We start from the raw sequence: 20,757 nt of genomic DNA on the forward strand, positions 1-20,757 counted from the left end.
CCAGGCTCAGGAAAGCTGCTGTGGATGGATGGAGTCTCATCAGCACGTGCTCCACTTGCACGGCAGCTAAGAGATTCCAGAAAGCAGCCCACCCTGGGTTTTATTCCTGGGGGCTGCATGACATACTGGGCTAAAGCACTGAAGGACATCCTGTTTCTAAGGGGGAACTGGAACAGGGCCCAGGCTGCTCTTGTCATTCTTTCCTTATCTCAGGATGTTGCAGTCCCAGAACATCCTACAGTTAGTCTTGGGAACTGCAAGGAAGAAAGGAGAAGAACTGGGTCTGTCTGAGGCCACCTGGAGAACTGTCCTGCCATTGGTGGAAAATGAAAAAGAAAACAAAAAAGTATAATTGTATAGCTAGAGATAAAGCAACTCTAAAATATATAAAGTGTATTTTTATAATATGAACACAAGTTTCAGGGCTCCTGGATCTAGGTTTTTGGAATTTATGAGCAGATTACCGGCATTAGCGGAGTGACAGCGGGGAGCCCACTGGCCTTCAGAGCTAGGCTTGGAGTAGGGAAGTACCCTTTTAGAGAGAATCAGAAACTCTTTCTCTATCTCTTAATGAGCTTTAAGCCATTCAGAAAACCAGGGTGGTATTTGAAAACATAGCAGCTGTGAATCCACAGGGGAAAGAGCCAATGACAGAGCTCTCTTTGGAACAGGGCTTTAAAAGTGAAACAGGATAAACAGGTTTGATGGCAGCCTGTGGGAGGCAGAGGGGTCATTGAGCCTTCCACTTCCTTCTTTCTACAATTGACTCTTTTTCTCTCACTTCAAGCTGTTAAAAAGGAAACAATATGGAGGGGGTAGGTTTTCCCAACTCATCCTCCCTACCCTGGGCTCAGCAAAACTTTGATTAAGAATCCCGGGAGAACCAGGCTGACTTGAACCTTGCCAATTTATGCGTGCACCAGATCCTGTGAGTCTGTACTGGGATCTGCATACTCCATATTTCTGGAGAAAAAAACAAAAACACAAAACACACAAAAAACAAAGCAGGATAGCCATTAGTTAGCTCACACTCAAACACAGGGCCAGTGTGTGGCACTGCTGTTGCTGCTTTGTGAAAATCCCTGCTCTCAGGTGGCTTACATTCTGGTAGGAGTATTTAATAAGTGTTAAACAAATGAAACATATATATATGCAGGGAAGTGGACAGAAAGCCAAGTAGAGTACCATTTTAGATGGTGTTTTCAAGGAAGTTCTTTCTAAGGAAGTGACATCTGAGAAGTAGTATAAATGAAGTAAAAGAATGAATTCGAAACTCCTAACAAACAGAAAGTCTATCACTAAGATATGGCTCTTTCTTTTACTCATTCAAATAAAAAAAATCTCTCTGCTTCTAACCAGCTTTAACGAAATTCTCTTCCTAAAGGTCTTCCTTCAGTGGTTCTGAATTACAAGTCACCTGGACCTGGGATCTCATCTGCCCATCTCAACATTATGCCTCCTTCTGTGAATGTCTTCCTATAAACAATGCCCATGGTCCGTAATTTTGCTACTGAGTTCAACCTTATAAAGCTGCAATCCACCAAACTAAGGCCTTCCAGTGCCTCCAGCCAGTTCTTACTCATATTCACAGATGGAACTAGAAACCCCTTTCCAGGTGCTGTTTCATCCTGTACCATATGTTAACCGAGGGAGGCTGGTTTCCCAGAGGCAATCACAGCCACCAAGTCATCAACCATGATGCTCCCTGCAAGCCCTATTGGCTAAAACTGGGTGAGCAGAGGGAACTCCTCAGACAGCCTTCTTCTCCCAGAGTCCAGGCACATGAGGTCAAGGTCTCTTCTGTTCCTCAAGGAACAATTGTTGGGAAGTTCTTGTGTGTACTTGACTTTAGTTTCTTTTGTTCTAATATCACTCTTTCTATTGTCCTTACTTGTGTTTCAGCCATGAGCTGGACAGCAAAGGGGCAGGCCTTGCTCAGCCAAAATTTACCTACAAACTTCTCTTGCTTATTCTGCAAGTGAAGAAGAGGCCCGAGTGAGTGGTAGAGGATAAGACAAGGGTGGGATGAAGCCTTAATAGCCATTCTTCCTGCAGTTATGGAGTTCAGGGCTGGTGGGCATGTCACAGCCAGAAGGATGATATAGACAAATTGGATAAAACTCAGGAAAGAGCAACACACCAAAAAAAAAAAAAAAAAAAAAAAAAAAAAAAAAAAAAAAGATGATGAAGAGGCTGGAGGGATTGAATGATGAGGAAAGATTAAAAGAACTAAATATGGACAGACTGGCTAAACGCCGATTAAAAGCAGCGATCAGAACTGTCTGCGGGTATCTGAGCACCAGCAGGGAAGAGGGGCCGCACTAGCAGGTGTAGGGTCAGGCAGGGGGGAAGTGAGGTGGACTGCGAATAAATGAAGGGAAAGTGTTAGTGGCAAACTGCTGGGCAGTAAAAGAGCCTCTATAAAGGAAAAAGGTGGGAGGGGGTGTGGACCAGGAGATAGAGGGGTAGTGGATATAGAAAAGGGGGACATTTAACATATGGACCTCCCTCTGAGATGTCTAAATATACTCAATGATGTTAGGCAAATTCTGGGGTGGGGAGGTGGGGAGAAGGTGGGCTCCAGGAGACCTGAGGTGTGTCACGTGGGCCATGTCCTTATCTAAGATCTAAGCTATAGCAGTGAGTCCTACAGGCCTGGATCCAGGATGGTCAGAGACCAGGAAGGATAGGACCACCAATCGGAGCACTGGGACAACACAAAGATTACACCATATGACTGTCCAGCTGATAGTGACCTCTGACGCCCCTTTTTGTTTTAAAAGTAACATTCTGAACCAGAAATATTTCCCCTTCTGCAAAGAAAGAGGCAGCTGGTCAGCTTGACAGGCGGAAACTGCAGCTTTCTCGTTAATGTGCAATCCTGAAACGGTGATGTATGGCTGGTGATAGATCATGTTGGGTTTCCGGAGAGCAGGGAAGGCTAAAGCCGGAGCCTAATTCATGATGCATGAACGCATTGATCTTCTTGGCTCTGAAAATACAGTGTAATGAACCCCCGCTAACACATCATTTTTATTCCACTGCACCTCGCTAATATCTAATGATTTCACCTTCTACTGTGATCAAACATAATTGTATGGGAGTTTCAACTTTGTTCTTCGATATGGGAACACTGCTGCCCAGCACTGTTTTGCTCTTTACTATTGGTAGAGCAAGTCTGGAACTTACACATATAATGATTAAGATCCTACAGAACTATCTTGCAGCCTTTTGAGCACCCTATGGGTTTACATATTCATAACATGTGTGTTTCTATGTGTATGCAGGTAAATTCAAGAATGTGTTATATGCATATGTTAAACCAAAAGCTAACTGAAGGCAAGAAAGATATTCAGAAGCAGGTACATATTCCCTGGGATGGTAATACTCTTTCCCACGAATTGGCCCTTGGGAAATGGCAATTACTTCAAATGGAGATTACCTTGTAATTGTTATTGTTTGCAGAATCTCATCTGCTGATTGAAATCACTATAATAATTCGGTTTAAGTCCATGAAGCTTCTGGAGCACCTCTTGCCAGCCTGTCCTTGACAGCATCATACCCTATGCGCATCTCATGTTTCTTGGACAGAGTTTTTGATTACACCGATCCATTCTCCATTTTAAAAGAGCTTTTTGGAAAGAAATTAATATTAATTTTATAACTCTAGCCATCTGGCCTGAAGGTAGTTTGTTTCTGATGAAGGAACATTTACAGCCCTTCTGTGGATGAGTTGGGCTCTCCTTTGCCAGCACTGTGCTTGGAAGCAGGGCACCAGGGCTGAGTCCCAATTCTGACACTTGCTAACTGTGTGACCTTGGCCAAATCACTTAACCAGTTATCACAACTGAATCTCAGTTTCCCCCAGATAAAGAGAAACTCTAATGCCTTTCCATGTCTGAATACAGGCAGCTGAACCAGATCATTTTTAATGTCTCTTGCAGCTCAAAGATTTATGTTTCTGTGATACCTGAACATACTCTTTCACTCCTCCGCATCTCGACAGCTCCTTTCTTCCTTATGTCTCTAGAGTTTGGGTTCCTTAAACATCCCAATCCTCCTCACAATGAGAGGTGGATACAAGCAAATCATAACCTCACAACTTGGATAAGCGGAGAGAGCTGCACTTCTGGTGTCTTTTGTTTTGTTTTGTTTTTAATCTTAGTCTTGATTTGAAACAACAACAACAAAAACAGAATGACAAAACAAGAGTGAGTGAGGCAGAATGGTGGCCCAACTATTTAGGTTCTTTAAAGACTCTGTAGCAATATTAAGTTAATGCAAAACTTGGTTCTCAAGGTCATGCTCCTGCACAGCTTAATAGGTAAAACTTTGACCCCTACCCAGGCCTTTGATTTTGGCCTGCACTCTGTTCCATGGGGAGGTGGTGGAAGGTTATTACATAAAAAGCTAGTATCTCAGAGAAATACAGTCCAGAACTTGTGATGCAGGTCAGGGTACAGTATCTGACTGCAATCAATATGCACTTAAATGTTTGGATCATCTAAACCTCCACTTAGCACAAAGGATCTCCAGAGAGAACTTTCTTCAGAGCAGAGAAATTACTATTCCAGAGCTGTGAGTCTTCTTGGCCCATTTGTGTTTCAAGGGAGATGCTGGTGAAAGGGGCAAAGGAGGTCTCTTTGGGATGAATTGGCTGAACAGTAAATAGTCTAGGGGATAAAGAGCCTTGACTCTAATTCTGGCCACCACTGCCGAGAACAACTTGGCCCAATTCCTAATTATTCTCTCTCACTTTCTGCCTCCGCAATGGGGGTAATTATTGAAATACGTTAACACGGTGTGTTGAGATCATTGGATAGAAGACAAATATCATTTATACTCACAGATTTGACAGAGCTAGAAGAGAAAAAGCGTTAAAGTTCCAACCACTCATTGTTCTAATGCTGAAACTTCGAAAGAATGGAAAATGTCACCTATTTACTTAATCTTTGGACTCCCAAACCTATTAATTCCAGAACAGGGTTCGCATTCCTTGTTTTAACCTTCAATGAGTCACAGTCCAAAACTGGATTAGAACCAGAATTTTTTTTTTTTTTTTTGAGACGGAATCTGGCTGTGTCGCCCAGGCTGGAGTGCAGTGGCGCGATCTCGGCTCACTGCAAGCTCCGCCTCCCGGGTTCACGCCATTCTCTTGCCTCAGCCTCTCCGAGTAGCTGGGACTACAGGCGCCCGCCACCACGCTCAGCTAATTTTTTGTATTTTTAGTAGAGACGGGGTTTCACCGTGGTCTCAACCTCCTGACCTCGTGATCCACAGGCCTCGGCCTCCCAAAGTGCTGGGATTACAAGCGTGAGCCACCGCCGGCCGAGAACCAGAATCTTTTTCTTATTACTTTACCAATTCCTTGAGAGAGACAAGAAATGGAAAGTAGAAAGAAGTGGATAGACCCCAAGGATCAGGGACTAAAATACGGGGATAGGGATGCAGAGGTAGACATGGGGTTGAAGGAAAGGAGCGATACTGGCTCCTGGTTAGGGAAGGAACGGAAAAAAAAAAAAAAAAAACAGATCCATAGCAAGATAGATGTGTATTGTAATTATTATAATACTTATAGATGTCAATTATATAAGTATTATAATACTTAATAGATATCAATTCATATGTTTTCTTTCTTTTTTCTTTCACTCTCTCTCTTTTCTTTCTCTCTCCCTCCCTCCCCCTTCCTTCCTTCTTTCCTTCCTTCCTTCCTCCCTCCCTCTTTCTTTCCTTCTTTCTTTCTTTCTTTCTTTCTTTCTTTCTTTCTTTCTTTTTTTCTTTCTCTTTCTTCTTTCTTCCAGTCTAGCTCTGCTTCCCAGGTTGGAATACAGTGGCACGATCTTGGCTCACTGCAACCTCCACCTCATGGGCTCTAGCCATCCTCCCACCTCAGCCTCCTGAGTAGCTGGGACTACAGGTGCACACCACCATGCCCAGCTAATTTTTGTATTTTTTTTTGGTAGAGACAGGGTTTCGCCATGTTGCCCAGGCTGGTTTCAAACTTATGTGCTCAAGCAATCCACCCTCTCTGGCCTCCCAAAGTGCTGGCATTACGGGCATGAGCCACCATGTCCAGCCTCATACATTTCCTTAAAGCAAGCCTAAATGATAAGGAAAAGATCTTTGGTTGGGAATGAAACTTAGTTATAGGCAATATCCCAGCTTGATTTTGAAAGACTAGCAGTAAATAAACAGGACAGGCTAGAGACAAAGTCTTAAATTGTAAGAGAAGAGTTGGGTAAGACAGAGCTTATTGGTCTTGTTCAGAGATCGAATATCAGAACAAGCAACTGAAAGAGCTAGAAAATCTTCTACAAAAAATGTGGAAGTGAGATACCCTTTCCTGTGTGAGTTGTATATGCTACTCCCTAGAGACTTAATACTTTACCAGATAACCTGGTAAGGTTCCTTGCAGGTGTAAACAAAGGCTAGTCTTATCTTAGCATGGAGATCAGTGAATACTTTTGGTAGGTGCCTCTTGTTCCATCTATTCATCATTTGGAGTTTTAGGACACTTTCCCCCCACAAAAGTGCTAAATGTATTTTTTACAAAAAAAATACTTAAATGTTAATGCAAAACCTGGGGTGGAAGAAGGATGTCAAATAGCTGAGCAATGCTCTGAAGGCATGATGTCTCTGCTGAAGGATTTGACCCCAGTAATCTAATTTGCTTTAAATTTGAAATGATCCTTCATTCTCTTATTATAAGGCTCCAAGTCGTTGGCTCATAAAGATTACAATTTCTTTTCTTCCAATTGTAATAAATCCAATTCAAGCACCCTCTTGACTTGAAGTTCGTCACAACAGCACACAGAGGGCAATGCTCCCCTGATGTGCCTCTTGGGGAGGGCATTCTAGTCTCATCTGCTGGAGAGAGATGATGCAAGACTATAAAGTGAGGCTCTCTCCCTTCCCCTTTCTCCCCCCAACTTCAGTATAATCTGTGAAAAGAATACTGTGTCTAAATTATGGCTGATTCCTCATTATCCAGCAGTAAAAAGGTTAGGCGAGCCAGAAAGCCAGACTGACTGCAGCTTCATATTTTATCTTTCCGCCTGGGAACAGTTCAGTTTCTCAAATCCATTTGAAAACACTTCAGCTCATTCCATCCAATCTAGGGATTTTAACCTTTTTCTTCCTTTATTTTCTGTTCTTTTTTTTTTTTAAACTGGCAGCTTAGAATTATAACTGACCAGCCTATATCCTGCATATCTGTCTATCTGTCTATTGATTAGTCATGAGGGTCTAGTGTCTTACAACAGAACTTGACTTTTGGATAACATTTGGTATTGATTCAAAGCTAAATTGGATAGATCTTTGAAGGACTTGGTTGTGCTATTGAGGGGCTTTTAAGTGGTAAATCATCATAATAATTATAGCACTTGGTATGAACTTAGTAATCATAAGGCCTCTGGCACCCAAAGATGTCTTTTTGCCAACCAGTAACTATCTTGATATGAATGGGAAACTTGAGTTTCAAACTACCACAATTTGTTACTTTAATATGAGCTGGAGGAGGAGCCTGAAGAAGGAGAGCATAGGACAAAGAATGAATATGAGTGCTCTAGAGACAGTAACCCCAACCCAGTTGGAACAGATAAGTCTACAGGTGTAATCTCTATTAACAAAAACGACACATCCCATAACTTCTCTGTGATAAACGTCATTACCAGGGCCGGGCACAGTGGTTCACGCCTGTAATTCCAGCACTTTGGGAGCCCGAGGTGGATGGATCACCTGAGGTCAGGAGTTCAAGACTAGCCTGGCCAACATGGTGAAACCCTGTTTCTACTAAACATACAACAAATTTAGCTGGGCATGGTGGCACACGTCTGTAATCTCAGCTACTCAGGAGGCTGAAACACAAGAATCGCTTGAACCTGGGAGGCAGAGCTTGCAGCGAACCGAGATCATACCCTTGCACTCCAGCTTGGACAACAGAGTAAGACTTTGTCTTAAAAAAAAAAAAAATCATTACCAGACATGGAAATACATGGGTAGTAGAAAGTGTGTGCCAAGATTCTAGGCAAAAAGGGTTATGACTAAAACAGTATTAAATAGTAGTCAAAATATAAAATGGTAACTAAAATAACTAAAGAAGGCATCAGGAAACTTAAACTGTCTTGTCTCCCTGGGAAAAACAGAAGGAAGGGGAAGAGCCAGATTAATGTGGTGGGAGGATTGGCACAAGAGAAGAGAAGCGACTTAACCCCCAGAGTGGTTCTCAATGTTGGCTCTGCCTCAAAAGCATCAGTGGGGCTTTTAAGGAAACAGTTTCCTTCCCAGAGGCTTTGAGTCAGCTCTGAGGTGGGGTCCAGGGAAACTCATCCCACCAGGTATTGTGCTGCATATCCAGGGTTGGGAACCACTGCATTAGATGATATGTTTAATGAGAAGAACAATGCCTTGCCGAAGTGGCATCTCCAGTGGCCAGTGTAGTGCCTGGCTCATATTATATATACAAAATGTTTACATGAATGACTGACCAAATGACAGACTGACAAATGGAATGAATAAATAAGCATTTATTAAGTGTCCATGAAGTACAATATCTGTCTTAGGAGACTTATTTATAATATCGCGTATCATTCTCACTGATTCCAGTGAGGAACATATTATTTCTATCTCAAAATCCAGGATCTCAAGACACAGAAATTTGTCCAAGTTCATATGCTAGACTGGAAGAAGGAGCCCAGCCTCAAGTCAGGTAAGAAAGGGAGGGGAGGGGGCAGAGAGAAAGTCTGGAACCCTGATTGTTTCAAAATTTCTACAGAGGGGCTGCAGTCATGGCAATCTGGCTGGGTGGACTTTGAGGACTGTCCTCAAATTCTGTTTGCAAGGAAAGCACATTGATTTTACCTATATTTTTACTTGGGGAAATTGAGAGGCTGTTCGTGGAGATTCTGGGAGCCTCCCACACCCACCTCATCCTATCTGACAACCCACTAAGCCACTTGTCTGGAAGAAAGAATTTGACAGTTCCCAGCTCATTCGTCTAATATCTCGGGGAAACAGAAGATATCCCAGGGTTCTCTTAACTTCCCTCATTTCTCTCTGTCTGGCAGCTAATGCCTGAAATTTATGCTAATGAAGAAAAAGTTTTGGTTCCCATAATTAAATATGAAAGACTTAAAATACAGATGTGATTGTACATTGAAGCTCATTCATGCTAAAGTCAATCTACCAATAAGAGCAAATGACTGATAGCAGGCACTTTCTTATTTTGAAAAGGAAAAGGAGGAAAGAGAACACCTGACATTTGCCACTGAGGTGGAATAAAGGAATCGTCTTCGTCTTTACAGGTTTGCCTGCGATGAGCCCTATTTACATTCAACTGGGAGGGGACAAATAGAAGCTGTGCTCAGAGGTATTTTTGTCATGGGCAGCTGTGAATACATGCAGCTTTTCTTCAAATGATTTATGAAGGGTTTTTTGTTTGCTTTTAAAATGTGGAATAAAAGAGCTTCATTCCCAGAGGCTTCATTAACTGAGGTACCACCATCCCCAAAGCTGTCTATAGAATCTGCAATGTGCTGGAATTATTCAAATGGGAGTCCAGGCCTGCAAATAAAGAGGCTCTAGATCAGGAAGCTCAGCTTTGCCCCCAGCAGGTGGGGGTCCTTCTGCAAGTCCCTATTTCTTTTGGTGCCTCATCTGTAGAACTAGAACAATTGCACCTGTGTTCGTGGAATATTTACCAAACGTCAACACGTGAGGCACTTTTCCTGCATTATAGCCTTTAATCGTCACAACACCACCATGAAGTACGCACTCTTATTTTTCAATTTTAGAAATGAAGAAATGAATCTTAGAGAGCTTAAAGTGAGTCGTCCAAAGAAGCACAACTAGTAATTGGAAGATTGGTTATGTCAGCTAAGGCCTATCTGACCTCAGAGTCCACTGCCTCAGACACACAATGTCATAATGAATGCTACTCCATGGAGGAAATTATGCAGATAAAGAGAAATGATCTGGCTAAGCATGCTTTGAACAGTTACACATTCATATTCACATATATTGTGATATATGCACATATGTATATATAAATGTAGATATACAAGATATATATAGATATATGGATATATACATAGGCCCCCATTTAGCACTGTCCCATGCAACCCAGATTAGTTCTAACATTATTTAGTTCTAAATCCATTTCTTGATACCAGCGGTTTTTAAAATGTGCCACTGAGGTCAGCAATCAGTCTCAGCATCACTTGGGGACTTGGTAGATCAGAAATGCAGATTCTAGAGCCCCACCCCACACTACTGAATCAAGAACTCAGGGAGTGAGACTCAGTCTTCTGGTATTTTGTGGAGGTAGTGGAGGGAAGGGGCGCCGAGCTTCCATGTCCTCCCTTGGTGCATCACCCTCCAGGAACCTCCATATGTTTGGCTATCTAGAAGCTCCAGTCATCTGGGCCTTAACAAGCCCTCTGGATGATTCCGATGCATGTTCAAGTTTGAGAGCCACTGAGCATTGTTGAGCTAACACAGCGGACAGTCCATTCTCAGCCAGGAACTATAAAGGCACCAGACTGCAGTGCAGTCAGCCATTGAGCTCTTCATTGTCATATAAAGAAACCTATAGCTTCTCTTTTTGTTATTTCATTTTGTATTCTGGCAACTGGTTTTGACTCTCAAAGACTAAAAAAATCGTGCATGTAATATGCCAGCTTTACCCCAGGGCAAGAGAGGATGAGTATTAGGTTGAGTATTAAAACAAAGCCTTCCCAGAAAACCAAGGTGTGTTCAAAGAAATGGTCCAGAAAACAGGGAATTACAGATGAGTCGATACTTTTATGTTATGGAGGGCATGATATGCGTTAATTCATCCTAGGACAATTGACCAGCATTTCTAGAAAGAATAGCAGAAACACATTGGTTGAAGCCATGTCATGGCATCAGGGGATTTGAAGAAAACCGAAGAGGTATTACAGAGAACCCTACCACAAACATGATGCTAGAGGGTGTGTGTGTGTGCACACATGTGGGCACATACCCATATTACTTACCATATCTTTGGCATATAACATGGACTTCAGAATTAGTCCAAGTTCCTAGTTGATTTCTGGTTGGGTCCACCACTTCCTAATGGTTACCTTGGGTAAACTACGTAATATTCCCAACCTACAGTTTCCTTATCTGGGGAATGTGGGTAAAAATAGTATAACCCTAGTACAGAGAGTATTATTTTGATACAGCACTTAGCATAAACCCTGGCATGTACATGGTAATTGTTCAATAAATTTTAATTGTTATCATTATACATAGTAGCCATATTGATATTGCTTCCTTAAACTAGGAAAGCTTCTTCAAAAAAAAGAGTTTTCAGGCTAGGTATAATGGCTTGTGCCTATAATCCTAGTGCTTTGGGAGGCTGAGGTAGGAAGATGGCTTGAGGCTGGAAGTTCAAGACCAGCCTGGGCAACATAGCAACACCTTATCTCTACAAAACATTTTTAAAATAAGCTAGGCATAGTGGAATACACCTATAGTCCCAGCTGCACAGGAGGCTGGGGCAGGAGAATTGCTTGCAGCCAGGAGGTCGAGGCTGTAGTGAGCTGTGATCGTGCCTCTTTGCTCCAGTCTGGGCAACAGAACTAGACCCAGTCTCTTTAAAATAAATAAATAAATAAATATGAATTTTTCAGGTGAGTCCCCAAGGAGAGGAAGGCAGTACCTAATAGAATCCAAAAACAGCCTCAGAAGTTTTCACTTGAGCTTGTTCATGGCTCATGCTTGCCTTCTTTGTGAGAAGACCTCTGTTTTGTAATTGTTTCTTCCTAATCTTGTGGCTTGCTAAGCATGGCCCCTTCCTCAGTCCTTCATAGAGTCTTAACTAGTTGCCTTGCTAGAGTCTCCATTTCTTTCTTCCTTTCAGAGCTGCCTCTTTCGAATTTTGTTTTGTCTCCACTTTCTGATCTCCACCTTTGGCTGTTTCCAATCATTTGGTCAGTAAGATCTCCTGGGATCTTTTTTGCAGTCTTTGGGATTCTTTTGATGGCATCTATGCATGTCTGCTGCAGTAGACAGTTATCCTCTGAAAGATTTTTCTTTTTTTCTGAAGGAAAGGCTGAGCTGGATTCTACTCACAGCACTTTGCTACTTGCTTGTTGCCCTTTCCATGCAGCTGCTGTGGCTTACTTCCTTGGCACCAAGCTAAGCCTCATTACAGCACAAACTCTAGTGCATTGTACACTGTAGGTTCTTAATGAATGCTTGTGGCTTGACTAGGCCATGTAGAAGGCTAACATTTTAATAGAAAGAAAAAAGAAGAGGTAGAGAGGTCAGCGCCTGAAATTGCAAAAGAATTTGGAAAGGAAGTGACACACAGAAGAGGGTGTACAGAAACAAGAAGAAGGAGACAGATGGCCTTTCCCAGTTTTTTTTTTTTTTTTTTTCATCACAGGTAATGACCTGGAGAGGGGAATATAGGGTGAGAAGACAATGCTAAGAGTCATAAAACTCTTGTCCAGAGCTGATCCTGCTTAAGGCCTCACCACGACGATACCGGGTGGGATTCGTTGCTTGGCAGCTCTCAAAGTGGAATACCCCATGGAAAAAATGCTGCAATAGGGCACACCTCCCAGGCTGGGGAGGGAAGGCAACAGCTCCTCGGTCTTCTGACAGTGGTGTCTGGGCAGCTGGCATCCCCTCCCACCATGCTGTGTATTTACCCAACTTCAAAGACCAGGGCAGCCATCAAAGAGACGAAGAGGAAAGAGAGACAAGATTAACTTTCTCCCTCCCTACCTCTCCCTATCCCTCTTCTCCATGAGAAAGCCTCCATTGCCAAAATGCTAACTAGCAGCACACACCGTGATCAGATTTGTGTGTTTGCAGCAATAGACAGGAAGAAATTTTCAATCTAGGGCTGAGATATGACTTCCGCAGGCAGGTAGGGGTGAAGCTATTAGGGCATCTTCCAAAGGGTGACCCTTAGGGACAAATCACTGCCAGGTTCCACAGCAAGAGGGCAGTGGTGCTTTTTGTTTTGTTTTAAACTAAGATTCTGAGAGTATCTGTTGGATTAGAATGGAAACTGTGGAGCACACAAAAAAGAAAGAAATCCATACACGCACATGTTGAAGCTGGTTATACTTTATATCAGTCTGGGTTATCTTAATATGACATGAGAATAACAGACAATCAGGGAAAAAGTTGTTGAGAAAATATAGCACTGTGTAAAGGGCATGGGCTTTGTTTGAAGTGAGATAGATCTTTGCAAGTTGCTCTCACCTTTTTGAGCTGCAATTCCCTCATCCTAATAATAATAGTTGTTATAAGACTTAAATGAGATGTTTCATATAGAATAGTTCATAGTGAACACTCAATAAACATTAGTGTCTATATTTGCTTTCTTAAGGCTGCTATATCAAACACCACAAAGTTGGTGGCTTACAACAAGAGAAGTTTATTCTTTTGCAGTTCTGGAGACCAAAAATCTGAAATCAGCACCACTGGGCCAAAATCAAGGTGTCAGCAGAACTGCCCAGCCTCCAGAGGCTCTATGGGAGAATTTGCTCTTTGCGTCTTCCAGCCTCTCATGGCTGCTGATAGTTCTTGGTCTGTGGCCATGTCATTCCAATCTTCAAGGCCAGCATCTTTAAATCTCTGCTCCATCTTCACCATCTCTTCTGTGTCTGTGTGTATATAAAGTCTTCCTCTGCCTCCTTCTCATAAAGATAATTGTGATGGCACATAGAGCCCACCTGGATAGCCCATCACAAGATCCTTAACGTAATCACATCTGCAAAAACTCCTTTTCCATACAAGGTAACACTCACAGGGGCCAGGAATTAGAAACCGAATGTTTTTTTGAGGGGCGGGGGGAAAGAGCATTATTCAGCCTGCCACTGTGCGTGACCTTTGAGTTTTCAATGGCAGGAAAGAAGTGAGAAAAAGGCAGGAAACAAGAAGGTACCTTTTTATATGAAGTGAAATTATATGCAAATTTAGCATCCAGTTTTTTTTTTTCAGATTGACAACTCAGAATAACAAGGCAGCAATATAAGTAGGTATATTATTTGGGTGTACACACGTAGTCTTGTTTTTTGAGATTTATTTGTATTTATTGTCAATTATGTCATATAGGATCTTTTGATTTTGTTGGTATAAGGTACATAAGCTGATTATTGGTGTAATTAAATCTGTACCATAAGGAATTGTTTAAGGGGATTTTAATATATTTGCATAGCTTTTTCCTCTACCTATTAGAAGCTTCTCATATATAGCCTTGAGCTAAAAGTTAACTTTTCACAGATCTTGCCTCTTTAACTTGATTATAAATTATTTGAGATAAGAGATCATGTCTTTACATCTTTGTATCTTTCTTGGTGCCTAACATAGTATATTGATCAATAAATATTTGCTTGACTGATTAATTTTAAAATACCCAGGAAGGCAATTGTGAAGAAAGATGCAGGCAGGTCCATTCAACATTTGAGCTTCATGAAGAGAGAGATTGGGAAAAAAATATCTTAAACCTTAAGGGAGATATTGATGCTTCTCTCTCTTATTCCATACTTCTCAGCTCTGATTAAAATTTGTATACCTTTGTCAAAATGCATTTCAAACTAACGAAGAAAAAATAGTAATATAGCATTTGAGTACAGATCCTATCTCTATTACTCCTTTTATCCAGTGAAGTAGTTTGACGATCTGGATCCCTTCAGCAAAAATTCAAATAATGTCCCTTTAACCTTTTTTAGAATCGGAATAAGCCAATTTCAAATTTTTCTGCCAGAAAGGGCCTTTTATAGGATACGCTTATCAGTGAGGGAAGAAAAAGGAGAGCTTCTAAAAAAAAAAAAAGATTATACATTTAAGGCAAGCTAACACATTTCCTGGCACATAGTTTCTAAAAATATTAATTTACTCCTTTTCTCCTTTTTGCTTCTTTTCCCTTAATAATAAATAAGCTTAATTTTGAAGAGAATGAGCCACTAACCTTCAGAAAAATGATAATTCCTTCAAGAGTAGAGGGTTTAACTGAAATGCAAAATGCTTATAAATGATGAATTTTATAGTGGTCTAGACACCTAAAAAGACATGCAGTAAAATTCCTGAAATAAAAAGACTGTTTATTAGTGAGTAGGGGGCTATGGTCATAGTCTTTCTACTGTGACTTCTAGGTGTCCCCTGAGTGTCCTTTCAGGGATTCTGAGTTTTTGAACTTTGCAGGAAAGGCTAGGGTCTAAGTGCTAAGCTACCTTAAGGTTGTGTCTTTCCAGGGAGAAAATGGATTTTTTTCTTTTTTGTGTGTTTATTTGCAATGCCTTTCAGAGTTGAAGAGCAATCTTTCAAAAATGATGAGAATATGGAATTGGCCACTGTAACCTGATTCAGCAAACCAGTTCCATTTGGGTGATTTTTAACCTGCCTCTGAGAAACAGAAATGGGCAGGTTGGAGTCTCCCCAGACCCCAGATAATTGAGTTGAACTGGTGTTGTGTACTAGACGGTTGTACATTAGCTTCAGCCCTCTTGCCCTCTGCAAAAACATCTCTTTTTCTCAATTATTTAAAATAAATAAATCAATGATATCATAAAAAAGGAAGAAGAAAACATTAGAAATAACCGCCCCTCTGCTTCTGCATGGAAAGCACAGTCTAAACTTCAGTGATTTTAAAGACAATTTTAGTGAAGGGAGAAAACCCATCTGTATGGCTCGGCAAATTAATTTTGAACATTTGAAGATAAAAAGGCTGAGTTCCTTGGAACTGGCTTTAAAAGTCACAATCCATGGCAATCTGAGGTATTCATTGACTAGGGGCTCTTCTGTTTATTCCAAATACCCCTTTATCATTGGTTTTGAAAGAATATGGCTCTCTGTAAAGCAGTGCCAATTGGGAAAAGAATCAGATAATGAAGAAGTGATGTTACTGTGATGACACCCCTTTAGGCCCTCAATAGGATTTCTTCTAAATCAAAAGACTTTGCTTTATTAGTGCATTCGATGGAGGAGGGGGAAAAGAAAAGAGGGGGGCTTTCCATTTTTCTTTTTCATCTTCATAACAAAACACATATTGAAGAAAAGCCCGTGGATGAGCCACAATGTAAACCCAGAGGGTGGAAGAGATAATTTTGTAAATTGTAAATCAGAAATTCTATTTGCAGTAGATGCTGAACACATGTAATTTACCAGCATAACATTGTTACCCTGGATATAAGTGTGATGGATGCCTTGTAAGTTTGAGAAGAGGGGCAGAGTCATTTAAATATCAAGTTTGCACAACGTTCCTGGTTTCTGTGGATATCAAATCTTAGCCTCCTTGGGAGATTCTTTAGGAGCAGGACATGGATCCATTGGCACTGCTTCGAGACAGAACAGTGGACAAATGACCTGGGAGCCTCCCTTGGGCTTGTTTCGTGATCAAACAGGTATTAAACTAGCATGAAGCGAGTTGATGGCACGTGGTGCTAAGATGATCATGCTTTACAAAATGCATCTTTAGAAGACTAATACGCCAGACACCTTGCCAACTTGGGATTGCTAACCCTTTCTAAGTTTGAATAGACTTCGTGAGATTTTCTCTCCTTCACATTAGCAAGCAAAATATACTGTTCAGGTTGGCTGTATGAACTGGGAAGCCGGGTAATTGACCCTGGTGGGAGGACATGAGTGGATGGCAGAGCAGAATAAGATCAATCCAAAGTCCCATGGAGTAGCTCTCCGAGAAGAGTAGCTAGCTCTAGGGTCCTGATCCTCAATTTCTCTTTCTCACCCTAGTGTGGTGAGCAGCCACTATATACCTTCCCCACTGGCAATGCTGTTTCTAGGCCACAGCTGATATAGACAAGAGGACCACTTCAGAGGAAAGATAAATAACAGTTATTAGAAATCATAAGGGCTTTTTTTTGTAATTGGAGTCACAAACTGTACTAATTGCCTCTGAAACTATATGCTATTTACTGTATTTTATTAACTGCAGTATAGGGGAGTATGCCCATTCTGTTTATTGGCATCTTGTAGATATACTGAGATTTTTGCATAAATGTGTTATTCATCACAGACCAAGCCACATAAATAAAATATATAGAAAGATATAGTACTGTAACCAAAGTCTTAGAGAAATAGCTTAGCAAGTGACAATGCTGTCAGTGAACATGAAAGACTGAGATTAAGCGTTGCTTTTCTTCAAAACATGATATTTAAACAAACTGAACTTCAGTTCTTCACAGTCTGGGGACAGGTAAAAGAAGATATTCAAACCACCACATGGGGTTCCTGCTAGCTGATAGAGAGGCATCCTTGGAGAGCCAAAGTAACTTTTAAAGAAGAAAAAGACAGAACTTGCAATACTTAAACCTGCAAAAGAGTAAGATGATTATTCCTCTTCTGGAACCCTTTTGACAAACCCCTACATTTTCAAAGAGTTACATGGGATTTAGTGAGGCATTGATTTTAATGTGAGTTGCATTGCTAAACTACAGGCAGTCCTTTGGAAATTTAGGGTTTGTTGTTCATTACAGAGTCAGACAATAGTTTGATTTATATTGACAGAGTTTGAAGAGTGAATAAATATAGACATTTTGGTGCAAAAATATCAGTCTCTAAGTTGCCCACTAGTCAGGCAGGGACAACCAGAAGAAGGAAAAAACAAAAGTCGAATCTCCAGTTCAAAATGCAGTTGAAAAATTTAAGTTTCATTTGAAACCAGAGGAACAAACATGAAAAGTTGGACAGGGCCATCATAAAGCCCCAAAGATCGGCTTTTGAGAATATTCTCCTAAAAAGTTTTCCTGTTTGGGACTGCAAGATAAATTATCAAGACAATTTCTATTCAGAACTTGTCTTGTTTACAACCCATATTACAAAAAGTTATATTACCATTGTCATCTTTTAGCAGCATGAGTGATACAATCTCATATTCATAATGTGGCTATTTTATATTTGCAGCTTTATGAAAATCTATAGATATCAATATCTGTTTTTTTAATGGATCTTGCTGAAATCCTGCTGCCTGGGAAGTTATGCGGTACTGCTATGGAATTATCACAAAGCCTCATCTGACAATTATGATATCATATCAGGAAAATATTACTTTTAAAGTATGGAAGAAAATTTTTACAGTATCATAACCAATCACATTTTAGTTTGGAAATAAAAACTAAGGTCTATATGTGATAATTAGTTGAGTTACCTCAGTTGCCACCATCCCTCTATCCCACCCAAGGCTGTCTGTCAGTGTCAATGAAATTGAATGTCAAATTGAAAAACTCTAAAGCTATTTCTTCTATATTAGAAAATCACTAGCAAACATATCTTCCTGCCCTACTGGGAAGGTAAGCAAAATTAACACATATCCCTCTCCTTGTTTTGTCAAACTTTAATCAAACTGTTTATATAGACTGTGAGGTGATCACATACTAGACCTTAGCATAAGAAGATCTGATCTCTAATGCTAACCTTTGATAATCTCTGTGAAATATATTTATTAGACTTCTCTGTGAGCAGTTGGCATGGTTAATGCTTGCCTCTTCCCTCTTTGGCTTCCTTCTTTTCATTCTTTTCCTATCCCCATGTCCCTCCTTCTCAAGCTCCGTCCACTCCTTAAATAATTGGTGTTCATCATAGTGGTACCCCTAGCTTATTTTGTTTAAAGTCCTTCGATATATTCTATCTGGGTGAAACTCCCCTCCCCTCCTTCAAGTCCACGACTTCAATTTCTACTTACATGCCCTTGACTCCCAGCTAAGTTGTCTGGCTGAATATTTCAAAAACATCTCAAAGCCTCCTTACCCCAAGTTAAAATTATCTTCTTTCCAGCACCCATCCCCCAAACAAACAATAAACAATCAAATCAACCTTTTCCATGTGCCCATACCTGTCTTGGATGAATGACACCAACATCTACTCCAATGCTGTAAGTACAAATTTTTTTTTTTTTTTTTTTTTTTTGAGACAGTCTCACTCTGTTGCCCAGGCTGCTAGGCTGGAGTGCAGTGGTATGATCTTGGCTACTGCAATCTCTGCTTCCCAGGTTCAAGCAAGTCTCAATTCTCGTGCCTCAGCCTCCCAAATAGGTGGGATTACAGGTACGTGTCGCCATGTCCGGATAATTTTTTGCATTTTCAGTAGAGACGGGTTTCACCATGTTGGCCAGGCTGGTCCCGAACTCCTGCTCTCAAATGATCCACTGGCCTCAACCTCCCAAAGTGCTGGGATTACAGGTGTGAGCTACTGCACCCAGACCAATGGGTTCTAATTACCTATAAATATTGAAACTTTTTAGCGTGTTAATCAAGACATTCTCTAGTTCCTGTATATCTTTTCCAGCTTCCTTTCATGCCACTCATCCTCCGACAATCTGCCATCTGGCCATTCTATTTGTAATTTCCCAAATATACATGATGCTCTCCCAAGCTTTTGGGCCTTGTAAATGACTTCCCCTCTCGTCGCACCTCCCCCCTGCTCCAATACTATCCCTCTCTACCTTGTGGACTCTTACTTAAATTCTAAGACTTGGCTCAAGAATTTCTCCTGTGTGAAAATGTTCTGAGATACACACATATTCATACTTGCCTCCTGAGTAGGTGCCTCCTTTTTGTGTTCACACAGAGCTGTGTGCACATATTGTAAAAACGTTTATTACCTATAATAGTTGTGGTACACTTTGCTTCCCCTAACTATACTCTGAGTTCCTTGGCAGTAACTACAGTTTTTCATTTGCCTTTGTATTCCCAAAATTTAACAGTGACTGCTCAGTGAAAGTACACCATAATGTTTTTTCTTTTACTGAATCCATATTTGGACCAGCCACATGTATCTGGATATATTCCTAGATGTTTGATTGGAAAAAACTATGACTTGAGTCTCTATGGAAAATTCCCTTCCATGGGAATTGGGGCTGCTCCTTGATCCAGTTCACACGTAGTTTTTCTGCAACCTGCTTCAGTACTTTCCTTCAAATTGGTATTTGACTTTTGATATTCAAGAGTGTACAGTCAACTCTCTGATCCTAGAAGAATAAACCTTTGGGTAAACTGTTTACACATTTAGAAATATGTATTTAGCTGGCTTCATATTTCATAAAGATTCATAGACTGATACCCCTAAAGATGAGCTTCTTAGTCTTAATCTAAGTATATAAGAGCTACTAAATGAGACCAATAGTCTATCTAGTCCAATATTCTAATATATTGCTAACTTACTTGAATGCATGGAATACTTTTCTATCAAAAGCTGACATTTATGATACTTTTAATTCACCTTTTGAAAATGGCAGCTGAGGCTTAGTGATTGCTTTAGTCTGCTCAGGAGGATATAAGAAAATACTGTAGACTGGGTGGCTTAAAAAACAGAAATTTATTTTTGTGCTGTTCTGGGGGCTGGAAGGCATCATTGGGTTCTGATGAGGGCCCTCTTCCTGGCTTGCACAGGGCTGCCTTCTCGCTGTGTGATCACCTGGCCTTTCCTTGGTGCATGCTCACGGGAAGACAGAACTCTGGTCCCTCTTGCTCTTCTTATAAGGACATTGATCCCAGTATGGAGGCTCACCTTCATAATCTCACCTAAATCTAATTACCTCCCAAAGATCCCACTCCTAAATACCATCACATGGGGGGAGTTTAAGCTTCAACATATGAATTTTGGGGAGACACAAACATTTAGTCCATAACAGAGATTAAATCACTTTTCTATAGGTACTTAAATAATCCACCTGCCGGGCAAATGCTGACTTCAAATACTGTTTTCTTTTCCCTAATAATTTGTCTTTGTTGCTTTTTATAGCTAGGTACTCAAATAATT

This window comes from Nomascus leucogenys, chromosome 15 (genome assembly GCF_006542625.1).
Source record: "Nomascus leucogenys isolate Asia chromosome 15, Asia_NLE_v1, whole genome shotgun sequence".
NCBI lineage: Eukaryota > Metazoa > Chordata > Mammalia > Primates > Hylobatidae > Nomascus > Nomascus leucogenys.